Here is a 25,011-nt window from a genome sequence, read left to right on the forward strand (position 1 = left end):
AAAGATAGAGAACATTCTGTGTTGAGCGGGGAATGTAGAAGCTGTGGGGAATCCCATTGTCAGTATGCTTGCATACATCCTGTGATGTGCATTCTTGAAATCAAGGCAGTTTTTGGGCTAAAGAAAATGTCCTTATTCTAATATGCAAGTAGTGTAATAATCCATTATCCAATTGGTTTAAAATACTAACAAAGATGATAAAGGATCTGGATGCTAAACCGTACAATAAATGGTTCAGGGAGCTAGGTATTTCCAGCCTATTGAAGATAAGGATTAGAAGTTGGGGGAACATGATGCCTATCTTTCAGTACTTAAGGGCTGGCACAAAGAAGAACAGAATGACTTATTCTCCAAAGCACCAGAGGGCAGGACAAGAAATGTTATTTCCCATGTTATTTCATGGGAATGTTATTTCCCATTCCCAAAGTTGTTAAAGACAGATCCAATCTAAACATAAGGAGAAATTTTCTTATAGTGAAAACAATTAATCAATGGAATAGATTTTCTTCTGGAGTTGTGGGGTCTCTGTCACTGGAGGTTTTCAAAAATAGATTGGACAACAATTTGATTGAGGTGGTATAAGGTCTCCTGCTTTGAGTTGGGGGTTGTACTAGAAGACCTTTTGGGTCCTTTCCAACCCAATGATTCTATATTCTAAGTTTTTTCCCCCCTTTGGAGTTATTGACAGAAATGAGAATAGCTTTCTTCCCCCTTTAGATTTATGTGTCTAAATTCCAGACCTTGCTTAGATGTAAAAATAACTTAAACAGTATTGATTTATTTACTGTTCTTGCCAAGTAATTGAATTGAGGCCTCATTTCTTTTGCATACAACATTCCTATTAACTGCATAACATGCAACTTGTGAATGTTGCTGACTAGAAACTTGAATATGACGTTCTAGTTAACTAAAGATCAGTTTCCTCATTAAGGGTCAGTCAAGAAGTTAATCATGCTTAAATTCCATTGAAATATGTGGGACATATAATATATGAGATTAACTTTGTTTTTGAAGTTAGAGAATCAGCAAAAGGCCTGATTAAATCTGTGGAGCTGGAGAAAGAATGCCACTCCCCATTGATTTGTCGCAAAAGGGGATCACATGACCTTGGGACACAACAATGGTCATAAATATGAACCAGATGCCGAGCATCTGAATATTGATGATATGATCATAGGGAGGCAGGAAAGGTCATAATTTTGAAAAATAGTCATAAGTCACTTTTTTCAGTGCCGTTGTAACCTTGAATGATCACTAAATGAACTGTTGCAAGTTGAGGACTATCGGTTAAGACCAAATATTTCCTCAAAGATAAATAGCTGTGAGATTCATCTATTTAAAAAGAACATAATTCAAGCACTTCTAAGCCATTAGAGCAGGGGTGTCAAACTCAATTACATTGAGGGCTGCATCAGGGTTGTGTTTGACCTTGGGGGCCAGGGTGGGTTTTGCCAGGGTAGGCGTGGCCAGCTCAATGTCACTCATGTGCCTGTGGCAGCCCACGCGCTCTGCCAGCAAAAATGGGCTTCTGAGTTCCCTTTCAGCTGCGATGGCCTCCTGCAACCCTCTGCCTGTGAAAATTGAGCTCAAATGGGCCGCATGCAGCCCTCCCAAGCTCCCTTTTTGTTGGCAGAGGCACTGTGGGCCAGTCCTTTGCTGTTTCCAGGGCAGCCCCGCGGTCAGATCTAAGCATCCCGTGGGCCGGATCGGGCCCCCGGGCCTTGAGTTTGACACCCCTGCATTAAGAGAGTTCCAAAATTATTGTAACCCTTTGAACATTCATTTTAAAATGGGGATTTGTTCAGTAGCAATACGTGTTCTTTCTTTTACAAACTTTAATTGGCATTGGAGCACGTTTGCAAAGATGAACAAGATGACCGCATTTGGTCCTAGTTTACAGTTCATTCCTTACTTTTAGGAGGAACAGAAAATGGGAATGTTGATTAATTCGCAAGGTGGGAGAAAATATCTAGCATTTTTTTTAAAAAAATTGTGTCTTGTCTTAGTTTCAGTCGTTTTCATTTTTGCCAGTTTCTTCCCTTATTTACAATTGTATACCTCTGATTGAGTAATAATGATATCCATGAACATGTGTTTGAAGATGTATGTGTTGTAGCCATATGAATGCTGCAGGTAGCTTTACTTTTCAAGTTTTGAAGAATGTAGACTGAGCCTAATACATAGATTCCTTAATTGAAAGGCTACTGTAAATATAATTCTTATGACCTTTCATAAATATCCAAGCTTCAGCAAAAGGAGTTAAGAATGATCAGTTTTATCTATGGGCTACTGGACAGATACGTGCTCCTCTATTTTTATAGATTGTTGCCTTTGTCACCCACTGCATAGGGACATTGTAGCTAGTCTTTCAGCATACAGTTGGGATATTGGTCAAAAGAAGACTGCTACCATATAAGAAATAATTTTGGCAGATAAGACTTTACTACCTCCTGTAGCATAAAAGAGCAAGGTGCTTCTATTGAAACATCCTGTATTCTGCACAAGTGTTAAAGATACCAAAGCAAAGCCCTCTTAACATTTGGAGCATAAGTATTCCTAGAGGTTTATGTACTAATGCACACATTGCTTCTTGGAAATGATGCCAAGCGGAAATACTGCAGAAAGCTTGTTCATCAGAATCCTACACTTAGTTGGCACTGTAGATGGATTCTTGGAACTTCAGTTTTGTACCTGTTGTTTTTTTCTAATGTTACCTTTTACTGAATTAGGGAAATTGCCTTAGGTAAGTGTTTTTTAAACTCGCTGCTCAAAAGATGTCGCAGACAGATCTATAAGAGCTATTCGCATTAGAACTGAAAAGGAAAAAAGAAGAAGGATATTCGTGAGATAAAAATGTGGAGCATTGTATATCATTAGCTGCAGCTGAGAGAATAGACGGGACAGGATTCCCCATGGAATTCTGAAACAGATGCTTAGAAAAGTTATAGATATTATTTTGGAAAAGAAAATTAAAATGTATTTGTTGCAATCACAGCTTGAGGAAGAGAAATTTCTTCGGAAAGGTAATAGCAACATTTGTAAATGGCAAAAAAATTGCATCTTAGGGAATACCAAGAGCCCTCGTGGTGCAGTGGTTAGAATGCAGTACTGCAGGCAGAACTCTGCCCACAGCCTGGAGTTCGATTCTGACCTGCTCAAGGTTGACTCAGCCTTCCATCTTTCCGAGGTTGGTAAAAGGAGGACCCAGATTGTTGCGGGAAATATGCTCACTCTGTAAACTGCTTAGAGAGGGCTGTAAAGCACTATGAAGCGATATATAAGTCTAAGTGCTGTTCCTATTATAGAGACTAAACTGTAGCCCGCATTTGAATGTGGGAGCTAAGCAATTTGTTTCCAGAAGTACATAAGTATTGGTTGTTATAGGAAATCATGAAATAGATCTAGATAGCTCAGAAATGTCTGTGTCAGGGATAGATAACCTAGTATCCTTTAAGATCTTTTATATTTTCATTACCATGTCACCCCTTACCAGCATGAGTTGTAATCCAAAAATTATAGAATACCTCAGATTGCCTATTCCTAGTCCCTGTGAATGACAACAGCTCTCCAAAGTTTCAGACCAGATTTTTTTCACAGCCTTTTTTTCAATGCTGGAGAGAGAACTTTTGGTGCATGGACCATTCATTGGTGATTGTACTACAGCCCCTTTTTCCATTTAAGACCTAAAAAATTATGTCCACTTCATTTCTGCTTTCCTTACAGATTTGTAAAAAGAAAGGGGTAAGGATGTGTGATTTCTCACAGATGTTAAGGTAAAAATAGAGAAATGGTTTATGTTTTCTTCTTCGTTTATAAAGTTTGAGTTCAGCTTTATGAATTTCAACCAGGAGAAGCTTTGAGAAAGGAAAAAAAAGATGAATAAAATGTGAGATGGGATTTTAATTTGTTTAGTTCATCGTATGAGACCTTTTTAAAATAAACATGCATAGATTATGCCCCTAAATTTCTTTAGTATGCTCAATCATATACCGGTAAAAAACCCACGAATAACCATAGTCAGGGACTACCTGTACTCTAGTGTTTGGTATTTATTAACAAATCACTTTATTGTTTGTTATTTTATAACTGCCCAAAATATGTTGTAACAAATTTATTTCTGTGGTAATATCTTGAATAGCTTGGAGACATTTATCTAAGGCTATCCTGGATTCTCTTAATAAGGTTTATGATACGTAAGAAGGGTAAAGCTATTAAGAGAATTACTTAGAAATCTCAAACTGGAATTATATTAATCATGGAGACGCTAATTGCCCCTTTGTAGGGTTCTGTTCCACAGTTTCTTACCTCTCATTATGATTCTTTATTAATTAATCATTTAAATGCTTATTTTATTTCCAGTTAAATTTATTAATAATTACTATAATCACACAGCTTTCTTTAATGTAAACAGTTTTCATTATCTCCGGCATCTATGTATGAGTGCTGTCATTTAAACAATGTTTTTGCTATTACAATTGTTTTTTACATGCTGCTTTCATCAATAATATAAATAAACTTGTTTTTCTATTAATTAAATGTGTAACTGTTAATACAATTTTCATCTTCATTATTGTCTTTATGTTGTGTTTGGATAAGTTATTTCTTGGAATTTAGACATGTAAACAGTTGATGCTTATTTTGCTGCTGTCCATTACCAGATAATATTATGATGCTCCTCTGTTTTACATTAACCAAGCTCAATAGATCAGTGAGTTTCCATTGCATTATATATTAACAGTTTCCATATGGGAATTCTTGCAATACAAAAATAATGTAAGATTTGGCATTATAGAGAAACGTGAGAAGTTTGAGCAGAGATTCTAGCTTTTTATAAGTGACTGCTGTTTGTTTCCGAATGGTTAAAAGCAAAATGTTAGATGTCAGCACACAAGCCATTTGCCTTGGAATACTGCAGTAGAGAATCCAAAAAACCTTCAAAACTATGAGTATACTTAGTTTATTTATTTAATACATTTTACCTTGTCTTTCTGCTGAAGTAAGTATTCATGATGACTTAACAGCTTTAAAAAAATTAAAAAAAATTAAATTTAAAATTAATTAACAAAAGTCAGCAAAATATCCCATCTTTAGAAATTTCCTAATGGATGAGAGATTGGGGGGGAAAAGTATCACCCATACTCTGAACTAACAACTCAGGTTTTCTTTTTGGGGGTTAAAAGATGATAGTTGAGACTTAAACATGGGCCTTTCCAGCAGATCTTAACATAATTTGTCACAATTATTTGGTGATTGATTGGTGGCTATACAAAAATGATAAACAAATAAACAAACAAATACTCCCCAGCTCTCTCTGTGGAAAAATAATGGCAAATATTGTTTTACAAACACATATAAAATCCGTATTTTTCTAACAGTCCTTATTCAAGGAAAAATAATAATACCAGCTATATTTAGCTTGTGTTCCCTTTTGTATTATATTAAGCATGTGTGTACAAATATATATAGAGTGTAGAACTAGTTCTCCTATTGCAGCCAAGTGTGATTCCAGAATTAATGCTAGTATAATGTAATTTCAGTTCTGTGCCCAAGCAACAATAGCAGCAGGAACAAAACAACAGTAGTTGAACAAATGAAAGCTAATAGCAATGTGGAACAAAAAACTTCAGTCCTTCTAGCAACTGCAAGATCATTAGTTTATAAACTCTCAGAGCAGAGAGACAGGGTCATGTTAAACCCTGTGCATGGGGACATGACATAATAGAACACCTGTATCTTTCTGCTCTGAGAGCTTAAGGGAAGATGGACTGGACTATAAACCCATTTTCAGAGCTTCTAGGCATCCCTTCCTGAAGCTGCCGAGTGTCAGCACTTGGATAGCTCCTAGATCTAATCCCTGTATACTAGGGGTGTCAAATTCACGTCGTCACAATGGCGTCACTTGACATATCGGGACTTTTTCCCCCTTCACTAATCTGGGTATGGGCGTGGCCAGCGCATGGTACATCAGGCCAGTGGTGAAATCTAAAATTTACTACTGGTTCTGTGGGCGTGGCTTGATGGGGGGGGTAATGTGACTGGATGGGCACGGCCAATTTTTTTTTAACTTTTAAAACCATTTTTTCTACAACCTCTTAGGTGAAGAGGTTGTAAAAAAATGCTTTCAAAAGGCTTTGACGATTCCAGCTGAGTTGCCTGATCGGCAGAGGCTTTTTAAAAAAGCCTCTGATGATCAGGCAACTCAGCTTGGATCGTCAGAGGCATTTAAAAGAAAAAAAGGGTTTTTTTTCTTTTAAAAGCCTTTGACGATCCCAGCTGAGCTGTACGATCATCAGAGGCTTTTTTTTTAACTTTTAAAAGCATTTTTTGGCCGAAGAGGTTGTAGAAAAAATGCTTTTAAAAGTAAAAAAATAGCCTCTGATGATTGTGTAGCTTAGCTGGGCATGTGGGGGGGGGGGGGCAGGGATTTTTGCTACCGGTTCTCTGAACCACCCGCCTCCATCCCTACTGGATTCAGCAATCCGGTCCGAACCAGGAGCATTTCACCTCTGCATCAGGCCCACAGACCGGGAGTTTGACAGCCCTGGTATATACAGTATAATCTAAAGTGTGAAGTTCCGTGAATTAAACTCTCAGTAGAAGATCCAAAGTATAATATCTTGACTATCTGTATCTGATATTCTCAATCAGGATAAATCCAGTAATTTAGTGCCTCCTGATGGTCAATATAACTAAACAACAAGAAATATACTATGTAAAAATAGAAAGAAAACCTATATAAACATAAGTCCTTGACTTGTAACTAGTCACTTAGTGACTGTTTGAAGTTATGATGGATCGCTCCCAAAATGTACTTGCAACCTGGTTTTGAAATTCCAGTTCCCCCACCCCCAGTAATGTGACCACATATGAACCAAACAGTAAGGATCAGTGTCTCTATTTGAAGATCCTGCAATACTGAGATCCTTAGGCGATGCAGTGCTTGAATAGAAACTTACAATTTAATTTGACAATTAAAGTAATTAATTTACTTTAATTAAAAGTAAAATTAAAGTTAGAATTTCTTGCATATCTGAATAATGGAATGAAAAATCGGAATATTCCGTTTTGGAGAATCGGTCCAAATGTTCAGCATGGTATAAATGTGCTTATGATTTAAAAATGAACATTCTAAAACACTGGTATTCTTTCATGTTTATGGGGAAACAGTATGATTTGTATTCTGGGCAATCACTCTGCTTGCTTATTTTACCTTTAACATGCCTTAGCCTTTTCTACCTTTGCCCTTTAGCTTATTAATAGGCATTTCTAATTCATTGAAGATCATCTATGCAGTATAGTATTCTACTGACCCCTTCTTTCAGTATGGCAGTCTGATCTTCTTTTCTCCATCTGTGTAATTACTGAAGTACTGTTCCATCTGCCATCCCACTACCTCTTTTATTTTTATTCTCCTTCTATTATTTTTTTTCCAAAAAATATCCTTAGGTGGTAATGATATTGCAGTGGTAAGATATCTCTCAATATGATCTAGCAAATAATTTTTTTGACAGCTCCCCTGTATGGGTTTAATTGTTTTCCTCTTTGTCTCTGGAAGAAGTATGATAATTTCCTGGTGGATTCGCCTTCTGTCATCCTTTTTATTGCGTTTGCAGTTTTTTTCACTAGCTTACAGCAACATTTCTTCTCTGTCAGGGGCCACTATGAAGAATAGGCCTTCTGCCCACTTTTCTGTTCAATTTTTAAAGTAATATTTCTTAGCGCACCATTTTTAAAATTATTCCTCTTGCAGAAAACTGAAGCAGGTTATGTCATACTCTACATTACATTCATTTCTTAACAGATTCCTGCCGGTCAAAAATACAGTACATTTTTTTTCTCTTTCAAAGATGCTAAAGAAAAATACCAATTAACAAGAAACACTAATATAAAATCACTAATGCATTTAGAAAGAGCCTGATATCTCCTTTTAACAAGTTTAACATATTTTATTGCAAAGCATAAGCTTTTGTGAACTCTAGCTCACTTCATTACATGCATGGAGTGGCTTAACTGATGTACGATTTCAATGCAGTGGGATGAGGTAGGGGAAAAGGAAGGGCAAGACAGACTGATTACGCACGTGAAGGTCTCATGGGAATATATTGCAAGTAGCTTATCAATTAACAATAGTAACATGCTAAAAGCCCATTGTGCCCTGAGATAGCTTGAAACCTGTTGTTGAGGTAAGCTCAGTTGTCTCCCGCTCAATTCTGCTGGAAAACCTCTTTGTTCCAAAGCTATGACTTTGAGTTCTGTAATGGAATGTCATGGGAGGCTAAACTGCTCTGTTGCTATTTTGCCCTTGATGTCAAATTCATGTCCATTAATGGTTTTGTACAAAGTCTACCCTGTATTATCCTGTGTAGGAGCCACAGAAATGTTCCTAGCAGATGATAACATATGTCACATTAAAAGACCATGTGAAAGTATCTCTAGCTTTGTGTGTGAAGCTGTTGGCGACTGCGGGAGGCTCCGCCCACCCGCCTGGACGTAATGCGTGACTACTGCACATGCGCAGAAGGCCCTGCACATGTGCAGAGGTGGTGCGTAAGAGCGGAGCGAGTGAGCGCACTCACATTTGTGAACTGGTGGGGAAGGTAAGTCAATCCCACCTCTGCAGGTAGTCCTCGACTTATGACCTCAATTGAACCCAAAATTTGTTAAGTGAGACATTTGCTAAGTGATTTTTGCCCCATTTTGCAACCTTTCTTGCCACAGTTGTTAAGTGAAACGTTGCAGTTGATAAATTAGTAATCCGGTTGTTAAGTGAATCTGGTTTCCCCATTTGCTTTGTTTGTCAGAAGGTCGCAAAAGGTGATCACATGATCTTGGGAAAAGTGACAGTCATAAACATGAACCAATTACCAAGCATCTGAATTTTGATCACATGATCACGGGGATGATAACTGTGAAAAATGGTCAAAACAAGGCACATTTTTCAGTGCTGTTGCAACTTTGAACAGTCACTAAATGAACTGTTGTAAGTCAAGGTCTACCTGTAATTGTCTGTATGAACTTACCATCAAAGTGCCTGTGAAAATTCATTGTCATTGTCCAGTATAGGTGATGCCTTATTAATAATGCCTATGACTGGCTTAAGCTATGAATTGTAGATGACACCAAACAACCAGTGGTGTTCTGTTGTTCTGCTTTTGTGGTCTCTCTTAATAGTTCCTCCCTGAGAATTTATTTGTCTCTATTGATCTGTACATTAATCTTGCTTGGTGGATAGTTCAATCTCCTGAATCCTTGGCTAAATTCCATCAGTTGAACATCTCTATCTAGTAGGTCAGAACAAATGTGATTGTAACTTAGAGCTGTATTGACCAAGAATTAATTTTTAAAAAAGGGGAATCAGAACTATAGCAATAATTTCAAGCAGCCGTATTTGAACAAAGAAGATAGGATGCTATACAGGTAGTCCTCGACTTATGATCATATTTGAGCCCAAAATTTCTGTTACTAAGTGAGAAATTTGTTAAGTGAACTTTGCCCCATTTTACAACAATTCTTGCCAAATTGTTAGCAATAGCAATAACACTCAGACTTATATTTTACAGCTCTCTCTAAGCAGTTTTACAGAGTCAGCCTATTGCCCCCAACAATCTGGGTCCTCATTTTACCCACCTCAGAAGGATAGAAGGCTGAGTCAACCTTGAGCCTGGTGAGATTTGAACTGCCAAATTGCAAGCAGCCGGCAGTCAGCAGAAGTAGCCTGCAGTACTGCACTCTAACCACTGTGCCACCATGACTCATAAGTGAATCATTGCAGTTTTTAAGTTAGTGACATGGTTGTTAAGTGAATGTGGTTTTTCCATTGACTTCACTTGTCAAAAGTTCGCAAAAGGGTATCACATGACCCTGGGACACTGAAAACTGTCATAAATATGAGTCAGTTGCCAAGCGTCTGGATTTTGATCACGTAACTAATGGGAATGCTGCAATGGTTGTAAGTGTGAAAAATGGTCACAAGTCATGTTTTTCATGCCATTGTAACTTTGAATGATCACTAACTGAACTGTTGTAAGTCGAGGACTACCTGTACAATATAAGTTACATGTACTGTAGAGTTGTGGGTAATCCATCGCAGGAGGTTTTAAAAAATAGACTGGGCAACCATTTGACCAGAATGGTGGAAGCTCAATTGAATAAGGGGTTGGACTAGAAGACTGAGATTCCTTCCAGCCCTATGATTCTGTGTTCCATAAGTTTTTTTTTCTATACTGTTATTTTTTCTTGCTATGATTTTATGCAGTAAAGTGATAGAAAAGAGGGATATTAAAAATCTTGTTGAGTGATTGGAGAACTCCCTTCCAATACAACTCTCAGCAATCCTCATAATTGCCAAGGCATTTTATTGTATTCATATAGAAATAAAAAAAAATTATAGCATCATCAGAAAAAAAAATGAAATTAAGATTTTATAGTGAAGGAGAAAAATAGAATACAATAGAATAAAAACTTTATTATCACTTTAAATGTACACTAATCAGCATACATTAAAATGAAATTTCATTGCATTCAGCTCTCAAGAGATAACCATTATGGGACTTCCGGTGGTACCGCAGGCGCTGACAGACGCTCCTTTTGGATCGTCAGCCCCGCGATTTCGTTAAAACCGCCAAGACAGCGCAAATCAGCTGTCTGGCGGCTTGGAAACCTTCCCCTCGGGAGAAGAGAGGAAGGCGGGCAGCCGGACAAAGGTAGAGTTTCCCAAAAGCCCTAGGAGCAATTCTGGGTCTTGGAGGGTGAGAGCTCCCTGGTAGTTCGACTGAGCTCCGAATCCGAGGCTTTTCTGCTTCAAGCAGAACAAGACGCCGTGACCACCCCTGCAATCAACATTCAGATGTTGCAGGTTCGAATCTCGCCAAGGCTCAAGGTTGACTCAGCCTTCCATCCTTTCTAAAGTAGGTAAATTGAGGACCCAGTTGTGGGGGCAATAAGCTGACTTTGTATAAATATACAAAAGAATGAAGGTTATTGCTTAGCGCATTGTAAGCCACCCTGAGTCTCCGGAGAAGGGTGGCATATAAATCAAATTAAAAAAAAAAGATTCAAAATAAGCTTAAAGCAGGCAGAACAAAAACAGGAGTCCTAGCAACTGCAAGTACTGAACTTTAACTCTGTGTCTATACTTCTTCCTTCTAAGACTTTTAAAACGAAAGCAAAAATGGCGCCTGAACTGTAACAGGGCGTGAAAGTGATAGTGAAAGTGATAGTTAACATCGTTAGCGCTTCTAAGGCTGTTTAAGACTACTGGGTTCTACAACAAAGAAAGAAAGATTTAAAGTGGAAAGACTGCAGTTTGGACTTTAAATACTATGAAGCAGCTGTCCTAACAATAATTAGTGTTGGATTAACTCAACAGAAGAAAGAATATTGAACATTGAAGGATATGATTTGTTATATGGCTGGCATACTTACTTATTATATGATAAAAAGGTGGATAAGACCTTTAAAAGCCATATATTAAGGAATGCCTTGTTACGAGTTTGGAAAAAGTATCAATATAAGTTAAATTATAAGATACCTATATGGGCAATACCCAGACAGGCGATAGAAAATATAAGTGTAGAACAAAAGCAAGAAGTGATTACTTATAAAGAGCTTCTTAAAAGGGAAGGGGGTGTACTGCAGTTAAAATCTTTAAATGCATTAAAAGAAGAAAGAATAATTCAAACTTGGTTTCAGTATGGTCAGTTGCAAGCTAGATGGAAAGAAGATCAGAGAATTGGTATCATGCAGAACGAGGAAAATTTGGTAAAACAAATTAGAGACCAAGGTCAAATGCATATAAAAAGATTATGTAATGTATTGATAGAAATAGATTCAGAAACGGAATTAGTTAAGGATTGTATGATAAAATGGGCACAAAACATTCAGGAACTAATAATGATGGAAACTTGGGAAATAATATGGGTTAGAAATGTAAAATTTACACAAACACAAAATTTAAGAGAAATTTTTTATAAAATGTTCTATAGATGGCATTTAGATCCTAAAAAGTTGGCTTGTATGTATCCGAATTTACAATCTAGGTGTTGGAGATGTGATTGTGATGATGCCACTTACTATCATATATGGTGGACTTGTAAAGTTAAAGCATTTTGGATTAAAATATGGTGGATTATCCAAAATATTCTTAAAAAGAAGATAAAGTTTACTCCACAATTGTTTTTGCTGGGTATAATTACAGATTGTACGGTTATAGAGACTAAATTGATTTTAAACTTAATAACTGCAGCTAGACTTTTGGTGGCGCAATATTGGAAGAAGGAAGATTTGCCTACTATTGAAGAATGGACATTAAAAGTAGCGAATCTGGCAGAAATGGCGAAGATTTCAGCATATTTGAAAGATCACTCACAAGAAAGATATATATCGGAATGGAGAAGATGGATTGATTATATTCAAAACAAATATCGGACTAAAAAGTATCAAATAGCTTATGAATGAATAGAAAAATTAAGAGTATTTATATTTAGTTAAGTAAAAGGAGAGTTAAAGTGTGAAGGGGGGGGATAGGAATCCTTAGTTAATTAGCTTAGTTTAGCATATGATTGTTAATTGTTATACCCTGTATTTTGTTCTGGGAAGGGAGGGGGGTGGGGTGGGGGGGTAAGGAAGGGAGGGGGGGCATGGGGAAATACTTGTAAAAATTTTTTTCTCTTTTTGTAAAACTCTTTAATAAAAAAAAGAGATAACAATTATGCATATACTGAACCCACATACACACACATATGACAGAGAAACATCACAGTCTAATTCAAATATATACATATAAATAGCAAAAAAAAAAAAAAAATCCTGCGTGTTTACAAGACGAATGGCATAAGGAACAAAGCTGTTACAGAGTCTGGTAGTCCTGCTAGAAATACTTTGAAACCTCCTCCCAGAGGGGAGCAAGAGAAACAACTGTAAAGTGGGTGTGTGGGGTCTCTAACAATACTTTGAGCTCTAAGCACATGGCACTTAAAAGCAGTATCCTGAATAACGGGAAGCGAGCTTCCTGTAATCTTCTCGGCTGTCCATACCACTCTCTGTATGGACCTTCTATCTGAGGCACTGCAGCCACCAAACCAAACAGTGATGCAGTTTGTTAAAATGCTCTCAATCGTGCCTCTGAAAAAGTGGCCGGGACAGAAGGAGAAAGATCTGCTCTACTCATCCGAAGTTGGAAATGCAGACGCTGGTTTGCACACTTTACTGAAGATAACGTATGAAGAGACCAAGTCAGATTGTTAGTTATCTGCACCCCCAGATATTTAATACTATTGACCATCTCCATGGTTCATGTATTAAGCTGCAGCCTTAATACAAAGTGGAGTATCGCTACGCCAGCTCTTTCTAAAATCAACAATGATCTCCTTTGTTTTGTTAATATTCAAAACCAGGTTATTTTTATTGCACCAATCTGCCAAAGCTTTCACCTCCTCCCTTCACTGTCATCCCGGATAGGACCCACCACAGCCGTGTCACCTGCATACTTCACAATATGATTAATAGCAGATGTGCCACAGCAATCATGAGTCATCAAGGTAACAGACTCAAGACAGAGCCCCATGGAGAACCCGTACTCAAGGAGATGGAATTGGAAACTTTTCTTGCAACTCACACAGACTGGGGCCTATCAATAAGGAAATCAAGTATCCAGTTACATAAAGAAGTATTAAAACCTAATAGGCTCAGTTTGTTCACCAAATGCTGAGGAATGATTGTGTTGAACGCCAAACTTAAATATATTATAGTGATTAAAATAAATTAAATGTAGCATCCATGGTGGACTTGTAAAAATGTTAGAAAATTTTGAGTAAAAATACACATAGTGATATGAAGATTCTAATCTTAAAGAAGGAGAATGGATGATAAATGTTTCTGTAACTGCTGTAAAGATTTAAAAACCATTTCTTTATATATATTTCTTTTCTTTCTATTTGCTTTCTTTTTTCATTTACTTGTATTATATTTTTTCACTATAAATTTATACTGGGTGTTTATCTTTTTAATATAAATTTTAAAATAAAAATTAAAAAAAATAAACTCAACAAAAGAGGAAAATATCTTTATAATAATTATGGATATGATAATGATAGAAATTCTATGATATGAGGGATATGATTATTGTATCTTGGATTTATTCCTTAAACACAAGAGTATATTTGTTTGTTTGTTTCCATGTATATAAAATTATTCTCTTTGCAGTGTTCTAGGCTCAGTAGAACCAAAGTAGTTCTGCATAAGACTACAAATTTTATATTTTAGGTAAATAATTCAACATCAAATTAGGGTCCTTAGCTATAATAGTTTTCCCCAAATTGTATTGCTATATGCAATGTTTTGAAACCAAAACAAGGCTATAATTGGACACAGCTGAATCATATGAGTAAACAGAAGCCCAAATACCTAGCATGTATAAATTACACAGACTGTTCAACTCAATTGCACCTGCTTTCACAATATTTCTGTGAGGTAGGCACATATCCTTTAGAGAGAATGTGTGTCACCTGTGTGCATGCAGTCCATTTCTTAGCATATAAACCCGTGATGGCGAACCTGTGGCACGCGTGCCAGAGGTGGTACACGGAGCCCTCTCTGTGGGCACACGTGCTGTCGCCAGCTGCTTTTCCGGGTTCCGTCATGTGCATGCGCGCCAGCCAGCTGCTCTCTTCTGAGTTCCGGTGCTCTGCCGCACATGCATTCCAGTTTTGGCACTCGGTGCTGAAAAGGTTAGCTGTCACTGATATAGGCATTCCTGGGCTATCCCTGCTTATCAAAGATCTTGTGAGATTTGGACTATTAAGAAGCTAAGGCTAGAATCCTGCTGCTTCAGGTGATTGTAAACTGCCTTTCTTAATTAACATGAATAACTAAAGTGTGCAGGAAGCTAGAAAAAATGGGGAAAAAATGGTTTCTGTGGCAGAATGGGACAACTTGCAGTGGCCCACTCACCGTGACCAATTGACCACCTCCAACTCACTGCAGGACAACTGGCCACCACCAACTCGTCATGGGACAACTTAATGCAAGGTGACTATATTATTATTAATAATATAGATAATATATTATCTATATATTGGGCCTGGTGGCTCAGCAGACTGATAACATTGTGATTAACACCAGCTGTCTGCAATTACTGTAAGTTCGAATCTCACCAGGCTCAAGGTTGACTCAGCCTTCCATCCTTTCTAAGGTAGGTAAATTGAGGACCCAGTTTGTGGGGGCAATAATCTGACTTTGTATAAATATACAAAAGTATGAAGGCTATTGCTTAACGCATTGTAAGCCACCCTGAGTCTCCGGAGAAGGGCGGCATATAAATCAAATTAAAAAAAAATATTACTAATAATATTAAGAGAGGAATGGTTCTAAAATACAGTTGTCTCGCATTAAATTGTCCTGCAGTGAGTTGGCTGCAGCGAGTTATCCTAGACTCTATGGCGGGCATTTGAACCAGCAACATCTGATTTTTTAGGCAGGGTCTTAACTGACAGTTTTAATAGGGTCAAGAAACATAAAAATTCCTTTGGAACTAATATAGTAATAAGAAAGGAGGGTTTTTTAAAGTGCTTTTTTTTTTTGTACTGCGGATGTAGGTGCATTTTACCTTTGTAACATTGTTTGCTTGTTTACACACACAACAGTGTTCAGGAAGACTTGCCCACCAGAAGGAAATCAACTGGCGCTGTAATCATTTTCCTATAGAAAGTGAGAAGCCACAGGAGGAGGGAAGCATCTTTTCGGAGGATATCATAGCTTGCATTCTAGACTGAATAACTGTTGCCAAAATGTCTTAATCCAGACAAGATTTTCTTAAATTAATTTATAAATATCCATTAATTTAAATTAAGTTTCCATGAGCACAGTACAGTAGCAGCTTAGATGTTAAGTGCAAATGGGCCATTCCTTAGGTTTGTGTTTTGACTTTGATGTAGATTTACAGCAGGGGTGAAATCCAGCAGGTTCTAACAGGTTCTGGAGAACGGGTAGCGGAAAGTTTAAGTAGTTCAGAGAACCGGCAAATACCACCTCTGGCTGGCCCCAGAGTGGGGTGGGAATGGAGATTTTGCAATATCCTTCCCCCAGGAGGGGAGGGAATGTGGATTTTGCAGTACCCTTCCCCTAGAGTGGGGTGGGGATAGAGATTTTGCAATATCCTTCCCCTGCCATGTCCACCAAGCCATGCCCACAGAACCGGTAGGGAAAATTTTTGGATTTCACCCCTGATTTACAGACATGACTCATCTGGATAAGAATCTTTTCTACAGATAACAGTGAAGCTGTACCAAACATATGATCGGTCACAATGAATAGAACATTTGTACCTTTGATAGTTTAAATTCATTGCTTCCCTTGAATTAACCAGCTCTAGCTGTAGTGCTTGGCAGCCTGATAGCTGAGCAATTGTATGATTACATAACTGACATTTTGGCCTGAGAATCACTGGTTCCAGGCTCAAGCTTCACCACTCAGAAATCATATGTAGAATTATAGCTGAAAATACAATAGGAATGATATAATAATAATTTGCAAATGTTTGGATTTGTGTCTATGTATTCAACAGTGCACAACACTGAAGCATGTCTGACAAGGCAGTGCATGAAGAATAGCCATTGTCATTTTGTTGGGTGGAATGGACATATTTGAAGGTCCTTGGAGACCTTCAAATATTTATTCGTACATTCTATTTCCCACTTATGCCAGAGATAAGGAAATGCCAGACACTCTCTCCTTATCTGATACTGTGTCCTAGATGGACTCTCCCTTTTGCCAGAATTTCATGCATTTTAACCACTTAATGTTTTTAAAATAAAGATGCAAGAAAAGGCAACCAACAGAATTGCTTTAAAGCAAAACAAAAACAAAAAAACCCACCCCACACACACAAAAAGGAAAGAAATAATGAATTTTACAGTCAGGGGATATCCTAATATATCAGCATTACAATGCCAAATATAGGACACTGCCCTAATAGTTCCATAAAAAATCCATAATAATAAATCACATTTTTAATAGTTAATATTTATAAACTTATCAAACTCTCTCTAAAAATGTTTGTTTTGTACTTCCTGTGCCTGATTTGTTTTCCTGTGCCTGATCATTATATTCTTTTAATTTCCTGTTACAAAGACTTACTTACATTTCTCACTGATTTTCTTTCTTTAACCTCCAATCCTATCTCTGATTTTACCTCAGTTTTTGCCATCTAACCAATTTTTCTGCATTTAACTTTCTCATTTATTTCTACTTTCCTTTTCCATATTTCTCCATTTCTAGAGCATTCAGTATCACATTTCTTTTTATCTATATAGATATCTTTTTTTCTTTAACTTTGTTGCTTCCCCCTTCATGTACCAGATTGAAGCTTCCATCTCTTGGAAGTTTTTTTTTTTATTCCTTAGAATAACAAAATTAAAAATAGCAATATAGACCACTGAGTGCAAATCTTCCTCAGTGCAGAAATGTAACTTTAGATATCCTTGATAGATGTCCCTGGTAGCCTTCATAGCTTTTTCTGAGAAAAGCACAATAACATGGAGTTATTAATTCCTTTGATTTGGAAATTATCTTTCTCTTGATGCAAGCCAAAATTGCATTTGCATTCTTGCAGTAACCTCACATTGCCAACTCATATTCAGTTCACAGTCAATTAATATCCAAGTTCATTTTCACAGGAAGCTTGTATTTCTGCATTTGGTTCTTTTCATAAATGAAGAACTTTACATTTGTCTGTGTTAAATTTCACTTTGTTAATTTCTAAATATCAATATATTTTCAATCTTAATTATTTCTTTTAGGCTATTAGTTATGACACATACTTTATGATTATATGCAGACTTGATAATTATTTTCTCTAAGTCATTAATAAAAGTCTTGATGAGTGCTGGGCTCCTGAACTTGCAATCAATACTCTCTCCAATTTGATGATGAAACATTGAGGAGCATGGAGTACATTTTAAGCCAGCTGTATATCCACTTAATTGTCATGCCATCCAGCCTACACTTAATTAGCTTGCTAATCACATTTTCCTGGGGTGCTTTGGCAAATGATTAGCTGAAATGAAGATATATTCTGTCTATAATGTTCACACAGTCTCCCAATTAAAAAATAAGATAAAGTTAGCCTGGCAAAACTTGTTCTTGACAAATCCATATTGATTTCTGGTAATTATAATTGTTTTCAAGGTCCTTACAGATTGATCTCATTATAATTTGTTCTAGAATTTAGATCTTCTCCGGTAGTAGTGTCAGATTGATTCATCTATTGTTTCTGGGTTCAGTCTCTATTGAGTGTATAGACTCCAGGCCATGCTGTTAACTCAAATACCCACAATCCACTTCTTCATGAAGGAGAGATGCTGTTTTTGTCATGTAGATACAAGGAGATACCCCACCATCTTCCTTAGTTGAGTGGTTAGTAAAATTTTGATTTTTGAAAACTAATATAAAAATTGGTATATACAGATTGAGAAAAGGAGCTAACATAATTCCCTGTTTAAGTCTGGAATTTACAGGAAATATTTTATTTTTGGAATAGATAGCAAATAGAGGAAGGAATCTGCACTACAATTTTGATGCTTATTTTCCACTGCTCTGTCCATTGTTTCTATTTCTCTCAGTAAATATGTGTAGTCCAATTTTTAATGCACACCTTCAACTGTGCATAAGTAAATCATTTATCTATGAATGTTTGTAGGATTTGAAATCTGAAATCTTCCCCAATCTTTTTACAGTGACTTTTAAAGTATTATTTGCAACTTTAATCCTATATCCATATAAATAGTTTAAATGGTGGCAGCAAGAAATACTAAGACATTATACCAAGTCAGGAGAAGGACCAAGTAAATATACATATACATATACATATACATATACATATACATATACATATACATATACATATACATATACATATAGGGTGAAATCTAAAAATTTTCGCTACTGGTTCTGTGGGCGTGGCTTGGTGGTCAGGTGACTGGGTGGGCGTGGCTTGTTGGTCAGGTGGGCGTAGCCAAGTTGACGTCACTTCTTTGCCCTTTTTTAACCTACAAAACACAACACAACACAACTGGCTCACCCACAATGTAAAAGCAGCTGTGCTAGACCCAAGATGGCCCCTGCAACAAGCAGGAACCTCACACAGGCACAAAAAACCCAAAAAACCAATTTTTACACTTTACACACACACAACACAACACAACACAACACAACTGGCTCACCCACAATGTAAAAGCAGCTGTGCTAGACCCAAAATGGCCCCTGCAACAATCAGGAACCTCACACAGCCACAAAAAGTCCAAAAACCCAACTTTCACACTTTACACACAACACAACACAACTCTCTTACCCACAATGTAAAAGCAGCTGTGCTAGACCTAAAACGGCCCCTGGAACAAGCAGGAGCCTCACATAGCCACAAAAAGCCCAAAAAAAACAACTTTCTCACTTTATACACACACAACACAACACAACTGGCTCACCCACAATGTAAAAGCAGCTGTGTTAGACCCAAAATGGCCCCTGCAACAAGCAGGAACCTCACACAGGCACAAAAAGTCCAAAAAACCAACTTTCACACTTTACACACACAAAATTCCACATACAGCTTTGTGAGATTTTGGGTGTTTATGTAATTAGAGTGAAACACTACAGAAACACACAAAATCTCAGAAAGCTGCACAAATATTATTTTATTTTATTTTATTTTATTTTATTTTATTTTATTTTATTTTATTTTTATATAAAAGCAACTAAATTTAAAACTTCCTAAACTTTAAATGGTTAGGTCTAAAAAAAGAACAACTAAAAAAAACTCCCAATTAACTATTTTTTAAAGCTCCCAAAGGGGAAGAAAACTTACCCAATTGAAGGGACAAGGCAGGCAGGCAGGCAGCTAGATAGTGTTGCTCACCGATGAGCTTGATTGCAGGCAGGGAGATTCAGTTGCTTGCTAATGCAGTGGATTACAGCAAGCGAAGCAAGGCAGGTGTTGCAACCAGCGGCTCAGGATTCAGTCCGAAGAGCGAAGGTAAACAAGCTGGAGGCTGGGGGGGGGGATTTTTGCTACCGGTTCTCCGAACTGCCTGCTGCCATCGCTACTTACTCGCCCGAGCTGGTCCGCATTTCACCCCACATATACATATACATATACATATACATATACATATACATATACATATACATATACATATACATATACATATACATATACATATATGTATACATATACGCGGTGGCTTAGTGGGTAAGACGCTGAGCTTGTTGATCGAAAGGTCGGCAGTTCAGCAGTTCGAATCCCTATTGCCGCGTAATGGGATGAGCTCCCGTTACTTGTCCCAGCTTCTGCCAACCTAGCAGTTCGAAAGCATGTAAAAAATACAAGTAGAAAAATAGGGACCACCTTTGGTGGGAAGGTAACAGCATTCCGTGCGTTTTGGCGTTTCTGGCCACATGACCACGGAAACATCTTTGGACAGTGCTGACTCTTCAGCTTTGAAACTTAGATGAGCACTGCCCCCTAGAGTCGGGAATGACTAGCACATATGTGCAAGGGGTACCTTTACCATTACCTATACCTATACCTATACATATACACACATATTCATTCTTGATTACTTGTTCCACTTACACCTACTATAGGTACACTTGTTTGTCCTTTTGTATAGCCATTCTGGCTTGTTCTGCTGTTTTCCATCTTCTCTCTTAATTTAAATTGGTTAGAACTGCATTTTTATAACCTCCTCTGATTTCCCCTGGCAGGCAATCACATTGATCATTTCACTTCCCCTGGCAGGCAATCATATTGATCATTTCACTGTTAAACTGTGTTTTTGTAATGTAGGAATGATCTTAGGAGACACGAAGAAGACTAGACAACTGTAATACAAAAGGTATCTCAGCCCACAGAAGGAAAAGGGGCGTGGGAATCATCCCTAGTTTTCTGGAAAGTAAAAGTAAAGGAGGAGAGGGATGCTTCCAGACTTGCAAGTTTCTCTTAGTGCAACCATGCAATAAAAGTAGCGTTCGTACTCATGACCTGCACATCTAAACATTTCATCCAGACAGCTACTGTATTCTTCTTATCCTTAAGCTGCCTAAAGTATGCCAACAAAAATTATGCTGCTTCCATGACTTCCATGGCTGCTGCTCTCCTTCTGCCCCACCCAGCAACATTACCAAGTGGTATTGCTGCCCTTAACTTTCTAAATACAGAACAGTTTCAGAGTAGCATATGACATGGATTCACTATTGTACTTCCTTATCAATGAGAAAAACGTGTGACAGGGCAGAGGTAACAGACAATCAAATGTGTGTGTGTGTGAGAGAGAGAGAAATGCATACATATACATAATTATATACATATACATATATATGTTTTGTCCTAGGCAGAAACCAAACCTTTGCAAAACCTAACCCAGGGGTGTCAAACTCGATTTCATTGATGGCCGCATCAGGGTTGTGTTTGACCTCAGGAGGGCCAGGAGGGCATGGCTAGCTCGTCACTCATGGTGCCTCATGGTGCCTGTGGTGGCCTGAGAGCTCTGCCAGCAAAAAGGGGCTCCTGAGCACCGGTTCTGTCTGTGGCTGCCCCTGTTCTGTCCCCGTCTCACACACGCACCCCCACAGACAGTAAATAGTAAAATAAACCAGCCGACAAAGGTTTCTCTAAGAGCAGAATTGGCAGCAACCCAGTGGCTGGCTGCCAAGAGTCTTTTACTTACGAAGGGAGTGTTTTTCAAAGCCAACACACAACAGATAAGAGAATATTCAAAAAGTCCAGCAATGTAGAGAGGTTTGTTCAATATCAGTTTTTGCTCGTCACAGAGCTTGAACGGCCACCACACCCCCTTTTATACCCTGTGGGGTGTGGTCCAGTGACTCAGCCTAATCCCTGGCACGCCTCTTCCTCTGCTGCGTGCGCTTATCTCTGCGACACTGTCGAGGGTCCAGCCAAGACTCATCATCATCATCATTACTGTCCACCTGCGGCTGCATGGAAGTGCTTGGACCCGGGCCTATCTCTTGGCCTTCGGAGGACACTGGAGGCATTGCCAGAGAGGAGGGTCCTGGAGAGGGAGGCCTTGCCAACTCCTCGTCTTCACTTTCGGAGTCCTCTCCTGCTGATAACCCAGGCTCAGTGAACACAACAGCCCCCTGCAACCCTCCGCCAGCAAAAATGGAGCTCGGGTGGGTCACCCGCAGCCCTTCTGAACTCTGTTTTTGCTGGCAGAGGCACCACGGGCCGGTCCTTCGCTGTTTCCAGGATAGCTCCATGGGCCAGACTTAAGCACCCTGCAGGCCAGATCCAACCTGCGGGCCTTGAGTTTGACACCCCTGACCTAACCACAACCAAAAAGAAAAGCACTGATCTACCTCTTCAGGTAATGTTAGGATCACATGGAGGATAGAGCTGCTGCTGCTTTAATTGCTTGGGATGATTGCTGAGACGGCCTTTCCTGTTGTCCCTCCCCTTTTCTTAACTTTCTTTTAGAGAGCTTTAAAAGCCTATTTAATTAAAAGCCTCCCTCCCCATTGAAACATTTTTGTCAAACTTCAAAGCTCAAACATCTTGTGTGCCCTCACCCTCTGCCAACCCCCAAAATTGATTTTTTTTACTGCAGTTGATTCAATTAGTGAGGTTAATTTTAGTGTACAGTTTTTTTCTGCCTCATTTTCTTCCTATCTCCCTTTTATTTATATTTTATCCTGAAGACTCTTGGGGTTTTTTTTATGCACAGTGGGTAAAACTCCCTAGCTAGTCAATTTGTTTGTTTGTTTGCTTGCTTGCTTGTTGATCCACGCTTCTGTTATTTTGTTCCCCCCCCCCACACTTGAACAGAACTTTTGATCTCCTTTGTGATCAATAGCCATGTGGGTGCAGGAAAGACCTTTTGATGGGGAGAAACAGAGATTCCAGCCCTCTGTTTCAAAAGCTGCTTTTCTCTCTCCCATTTAAAAAAAAAACGGAGAAAAGGAGACTTGCACAAGCAAGGTATCTGGTGTACTAGATGGCTCCAAAATGGATAAAAATTCAGGAAACTACTGTAGTATGTAAATGGCTAATTGCATACTTTTTTCTTGTCTGTGAAAAGACCGTCAAGAAAAAGCAATTAGAAAGGAAATATAGAAATTTCCATTCCTGTAATGTACTTTGGACTATGTTGGTTTAGAAGCCATTCAATTGCCAGAATTCTTATCTTGGGGGATGGATGACAGGTGGGGGAATGAAAACTCTTTCTGAGTTCTGTCAGTGCAGAATATTTTTCGTTTTTTTATTTCTAGTTGTTATTTTAACCCAGTGAGTTTCTTCCTTTGTTTGGTTTTCTTTTTAAGGGAAAGTGGTTTCATGTGTCACTTCGTGCTGTAGGGCCACCTTTGTTCAATCTGATAATTTTTCATCCTCTCTTTGGTGAAGTGTGGCCACTCCCCATCTAACATTTTCTTCAAGGACTCCCAACAAACTTGCACTCACTGAAAATATATGCCACAAATTGCATGTACGAGTGCAGTCCTGTCAGGCGTCTTCATTGCTGTTTTTAAGCACAGAAGTTTTGAGGCACTACCAGGAGAAAAACTTGCATTTCTTTTTGCTCCTTTCTCAGGTTCGCAGATTAACTAAGTACACATTTCAATTGATTAAAAAAAAGTTCTTTCCACAAACTTGTATTCGTTCTCCTTGTTCACTTTCCTCCTAGAAACTGCTAAGCTAAGCTTTTCTTAGCCTCTGTAGCTGTCTCTGCTTGTTTAGTAGGAATCAATCACCCCACCAACTCTCAACACACACATTTTGCAATAACACCTATTCAGATCTCCTTTTCTCCCTTTACAGCTGAATACACAGTCTCCCAGGATACATAAGTTCTCTGGGTTTTTCTTCTCTCTCTTTTTTTTTCTTTTTTCTTTCTGCTATTGAACTCTGCTGCCTAACTATTTTTAGTTCTAGTGCTGTTCAATCAGTTCAGATGCTCCCTGGAAACTTCTTTCTTTTTCTCTTAAGCTCTTCTCTCTTTCATCATATTTAGTCTATTTCATAAATCACGCGGCAGATGGCATTCATTTCAGAATAATTCACAAACCGATTTGCTGTGCAATATTAATCTGAATCTCATTTGAAACATGCTAGTTCCTAGTAAGTATGTCTAATAATGCAGCCTCTTGTGATATGACCTGGATCCAACATTTTAGATACATCTGTCCTAATTCAAATAGATTCATTTGAATTCAAGAAGAAGAGAATCAATCTTTACTGATGTTCTTGATATTCTAGGGCAGATAGAGCTGGGAAAGAACTCCCAGTTACAAATAACTTGAATTCAGTCACATAGCGGTAAAAACCAGAAGTGTGTTTGTGTGGATTATCTAAGCCCTTTTCATTCTCAGGACTCAGGCTGGTCTACAGTACTGAGCCACCACTGGCTGCACTTGGGATGGGCTTAGAATGGGGTTGGTATGTCCATGCTGGCCCCTCTGAATTTTTCAGTGGTGTTGTATACCATTATTCATAGTATCATACTAGATCTGCTCTGGAGATTAAAAATGAAGGACAGTGTTTTGCAGGGGTTCGCCTTCTTCTCCAATGGCTGGTACCAGTCAGTCCTAGTAGGGGAGCAGAGATCCAGCCACATGTCCTTGTTATGTGGGTTCTCTGTCCTTCTCTGTTTAATGCCTATATGAAGCCACTGGGTGAAGTCATTGCCATCATGGGGTTGAGTATAATCGGGTAGCTGATGATACCTAATTATAAATCTCTACCCCATGCCAGCCAGGTGATGCTTTTCAGGTGCTTGCCCAGTGTTTGGAAGCTGACAAGCCCTGTTTGGGAAGAAACTAGCTATGACTCAATTTAGCAAGACAGAGTACTTGTAGGTATTTGGCATATTTGACCCTGATCTGGGTAACACTCAGGAGAAGAGACATATTTGACCCTGATCTGGGTAACACTCCCAAAGACAGAGCTAGTGTGCAATTCGGAGTCCTGCTGGACTTGTGGCTCCTGCTGGATGAGTAGATGTC

Source organism: Pituophis catenifer, unplaced genomic scaffold (genome assembly GCF_029215685.1).
Source record: "Pituophis catenifer annectens isolate HBS135680 unplaced genomic scaffold, rPitCat1.0.hap2 SCAF_1, whole genome shotgun sequence".
In the NCBI taxonomy this organism is placed as follows: Eukaryota; Metazoa; Chordata; class Lepidosauria; order Squamata; family Colubridae; genus Pituophis; species Pituophis catenifer.